This window comes from Echinops telfairi, unplaced genomic scaffold (assembly GCF_000313985.2).
Source record: "Echinops telfairi isolate 266 unplaced genomic scaffold, ASM31398v2 ScPeMD7_7474;HRSCAF=8512, whole genome shotgun sequence".
Lineage (NCBI taxonomy): Eukaryota > Metazoa > Chordata > Mammalia > Afrosoricida > Tenrecidae > Echinops > Echinops telfairi.
The window spans coordinates 2,614,311-2,619,482 of NW_022111378.1; positions in this window are offsets into that span (position 1 = coordinate 2,614,311).

Here is a 5,172-nt window from a genome sequence, read left to right on the forward strand (position 1 = left end):
CTCTGTATAGGGTCGCAGGATGGTGTAGAAGAGAATATTTCCTTTTGCTATAGAGGACTCTGTATAGGGTCACAGGATGGTGTAGAAGAGGAGAATATTTCCTTTTGCTATAGAGGTCTCTGTATAGGGTCACAGGATGGTGTAGAAGAGAAGATTTCCTTTTGCTATAGAGGACTCTGTATAGGGTCGCAGGGTGGTGTAGAAGAGGAGATTTCCTTTTGCTATAGAGGACTCTGCATAGGGTCGCTATGAGTTAGAACCAACGTGATGCAACCAAACAACACAAGATGCCGTTTTGTTGTCTTTTGACTTCCATTAACCATTAAGAGAAAGTACCTTCCTGTCTTAGTATTGCTACATAAAAGGTAATCAATATTTTTTCCTTCTCTCTGTTAAAGAATGTCTCTTTATTTAGACAGAGTTATATACATAGTTAGATAGTATGACATACTTAGCTGTTGCTTATTTTCTATTTGTTTTATTTTGCTTGGGTTCCAAAACTTCTTTATTCTGTGAATTGGCATTTTTCATAAGCTTTTTGGAAAATTCATAACCATTATCTCATAATGTATTGTTTTACCCTTACTATTTTACCATTGCCCACTCTGAGACAAAAAAAATTTAGGTTTATTTACTATTTTCATTGTGACTTAAATCTCTTATGTACTTATCACATGTGCTGTTCATGCTAAGCCTAAATATATTTTGAGAGTTTGTTTTTGTTGTTCACTATTTGCATTCAAGCCTCAGTATCGGACAGATTTGAGGGGCCCTAACAACAATATTGCATTAGTTTCAGCTCTTTTAATGATTAGTTCTAGAGTTTTCCTCTAGTTATTTTTATGTAGACAAATTCTCAATGAATTCTTTTTTTTCGTGTTTTCTTCTTGAAATAATGAGAGGCGTTTTAATAATGGGATAACTACAATATCTCTGTCACTTAAATTATATCAGTACCCTCTCTCTTCATACACCAGCTTGCATTTATGGTTTTGTATGCTGGTTGGATCATTCATTCATCTTTATGTTTACTCATTTGGTTAGCATTCCTGCTATTTTCATTTCATTAAATGGCACCAACTATCTATACAATACTCATAAAGGCTATGGATTTATTTTCTTCCTTGATAACGGATTACTATTCTCCAGCAGATAGAAAAGGGTAGATTTCCTTAATCCAGTCACAGAGATGGGAACCTTCTAGACTTTACAGGGATGTTTGCAGACTTCTTTCTAAACCTGGGGAAGCAATTTACTCAGTTTTAAAAGTGAACATGGAAGATTTACGAAGATTCCCCTTACTCATCGCTACTGAATTTCAATATACCTGTCTCTGGCACTAAGGCACTACCAACAACTTCAGTATACTTTTAAACCCACTGTCTGTAAGGTTTCTTAGCCTCTTTTCCTGTGCAGTTTAATAACCAGCCAATGTCTCCATATGAAAAATGTGTGATAGGTTTTGAGTTGACTGGTTCGTTTTTCGTTTTCTCTGCGGGAATCTCCTGGCTGCCTTCCTATCACTAAGCTCCAATTTGTGCCTCCTTTCTCTTGTATTATTGCCAACATTTATAATGGTTTATTTTGCTTTAGAATCATCCCATTGTCCTGTTTTTCAGCCATGCACCCAAAATGAGCAAATGTTTTAGAGGAAAAGTATTGTGCAGAAAGTTAGGGTAACCTTAATGAGCTCCCTTCTCCCTAGAACCAGGGTCTCATGTTTTGGCTGATTTAGAATTTCTTCTATGCATTTCAAAAGATTCATCGCTGCATTTTATACAATTTTCCTGGGTCACCTTCAGTGAGAGAGTGCATATGTGACCAATTACACTATCATTTTCAAAAGTGGAACACGTTGACTGAAGTATTTTTAATTTCCAAGAACTATTTCTATTTCTCTGATTTTTTATTTTTTATGACAGCATCCCTGTTTAGGTAGACAATGTGATCCTGATTTTGATGAGGATACTAATTAGAATCTTAAACATTCTTCTGTTCCTAGCACTCTGTTTCATCTGGCATTAATTTTTCTCTGTGTTCATATCTTAGTGTCTTGATCTATAAGTCTAGTCCATTTTATTCCATCACATAGGTCTGATTTCACACATCAATAGTAATGGAACTTTCTTTGGAGCTGTGTTTGACTCTTCACATAGAAAGACTGATCATGTCTGGTCTCTGAATAAATGGAAATCCGATTCCATTGGCAAGCATTTTTATGTGGTGTTTCAGTCTGCAGTAAGCATATAAAGATGTTTATAATTGACCCAGTAAAAGCTCCTTGACCTAAGTATGAATTGTTTTAACATATTTTGCTTCTGGTGGACCTCCCTTTATTTCTTTTCTAATCTCTTTGGGAGATCTAGAGGTATTTCAGCTTCCTCACATTTCTCTTAAAAGGCCCCATTACCCAACTGTGGGGCCATCACAGGAAAATGGGTTGTTTAAGAGCATTCTGTTTGGGTAGCTCACTAGGAACAGATTCTTGGGTGGGGGGAGCAGTCCCCCATTACTAGTTATTTGGGATTACAGGGCAACCTGTTCTGCTGGTACTTTTCCATCAGTCTTGATTCATAGATGCACGTTTTTATTTTGATGCTTTTGGGGGGATTCACCTGGAAAATCATTCAGCAGTATTTTTTTCTAGCCATATAAACCATTTGATTTTGTTCTTTCAAGTTACATCTAGGGTGAATTTAAATCTCATCTGCTAATTTTGACCTTTTGATTTATGTTTACTATTAACATTAAGAATCTATCATTTGTGATAGCTAGGATTAAACTGAAGGATTTCCTGTGTGGCACAAATTATGAAGTGCCTAACTACTAGTTCAAAGTCTGATGATTCAACCTTCCCTGACCCTACCCCTCTACCCCCAAAAAAGACAACTCAGAAGACAGGCCTACCACTGCTCTTCAGAAACCTCATAGCCTAATGGGACAGAGTTCTACTACATTACATGGGGTTGTTATGAAGCCAAATTGACTCTACGGCTCCTAAAGTCAATAATGGGATTAAGCTGAGCAAAAAAGAGCATTGGGCATTTTCTTTTCTCAAATAGCTCAGTATATATTTTTTATTTTAAATATTGAAATTTATGGTAAAATACATTTCATAAATTTATAAAACAAGATTTTATATGAATAATGTTACAACCCACCTATACTAATTATGCATACCTATAATAAAAAGTAAATACATGGTAAGTAGAGAGATAGCAAAAACGACAAATTCTCTTGACAAGATGGATTGGTACAGTGGCTACGGTGGGCTAAAACATAAGAATTTTGAGGATGGTGCAGGGCAAGGACATTGTTTTGTTCTGTTCTATGTAGGGTCACTATGAGTCTGAACTGATTCTATGGCACCTAGCAACAAGGGCAACAACATAATAAAAGGATTGCATATATGATGATCATTAATTCATACCACTTACGATGAACTATAATGTCTTTGCACTGTTATATTCATAGCACAGACATAAGTACAATCTGTTTATTCTATAATGGTATCCAAATTTTACTTAAGGTATTAATAAAATTTGCAGATTTCTTTCTTAGCATGCACCAGTTTTATCTACTCGATGTCTATTATATTTACTTTGCACAAAATATATACTTGAATCCTTTTATAGCATTTTTTCTGATGACTGTTTATTCACTCTAATTTTCTTGCCAATTTAATAAAATAAGTTACACGTAATTGAATTTGATTTTCAATGAGAATTAGGAAGCATGTAAGAACAAAGTAAAATAACAGAATATTTTAGAATTATATCTTCTCCTGTTCCTTATGTGAAAGTTTATACCGCAAAGTAGATCCCCCCTCAAGTTTATGCCGAGTTGTTCCTTGAAGTTGTTCCTTGAAGGATTTTAGGTTAAAATCCCTCTGATATGTCTGCATTCTCACCATTTCCACCCAGGCTGTCCCATTTCCATCCATGTAGTTTCTCTGTCCCACCTTGCTTCTTATCTTTGCTTTGGTAGTAACATTGACCATTTGCTCTAGTACGTTTGATTGTTCACAGGAGCACATTTCTCCCAGTATTATTGTCCATTTTTAGGTCGATTTATCATTTGGATGAAAGGTAATTTCTAGAAGTGGCTTCAGTTACAGGTGATAAAGGAATCTTAGGGCAATCGTTTTGGAGGTTCTTCTAATATGTGTTATGAAATTCTGATGTCTTTTTTAAGTTTGTGTTGTCCTACAAGGAATATTGGGAAGAACCGGTCTCCTCTATTCTTCCCCCAGGGGGGGAATAAAAGCATGAGTTGTGTGTTAGGCTGGGTTAACTAGAGAAACAAATCCAGTGACACTCATATATGTATAAGAGAGCATTTCATAGCAAGAGGTAATTATATATCAGGAGAGTGTCCTCGCTCAGTCCAACTCGATTCCATATGTCCATGACTAGTCCATAAGTTCCTCTTCAGACTCATCAAGCTACATGCAACAATGCAAAATGCAGGGAGACCCAGGCCGGTGGGTGCAGACTCGTGTGGATCCAAGGTTAGTGGAAACAAGATAGGACTCTGGTAGCTCTCAGGGTGGCTACCCAAGTCCCAGTAAGCAGGAAGGCTGAGTGGTAGAATGAGAAGGAGGTTCCCAGGGTCCTCCTTACAAGAAAGCCACACTCCCAATGAGACAGCATCAGGATAAAACTTGATTGACAAGTTAGATTTCCACCCCTACACTTTAATATATTTTTGACGTGACATAAAATCGGTTAACCACCACCAGTTGTTTCTACAGTTTTCTCTTATTCTAACCAAGACCTTCTAGTGTGTCGATCAAAATGGATGCGAGTAGGAGCCAGCTACCAGCCAGCTCTAGTCTTCCAGGTATAAGAATCTGTGGTTCATGTGGGTTAATAGACAGGTGAACTTGTTTTTGCCCTTACGTCTTGGGTTTGTTCATGCTCCTTTGCTCCAGCTGTGAAGACATTAGACTGTATCTTAGATGACCACTTGGAATTGTTTAAAACCCCAAATACTACTCACCAATATAGTTCATTAACTTTATGAACTAAGTTATGACAATTGATCTAGTGGCCCCACAAGGCTACCTGAAACCTAGCAAATCAATCTATGGATGTGTGTGAATATATCTAGGAATTACGGTAACTGTATCCACTATGGGCTTCATTGAATACATTAGTCCATATGCAGCAC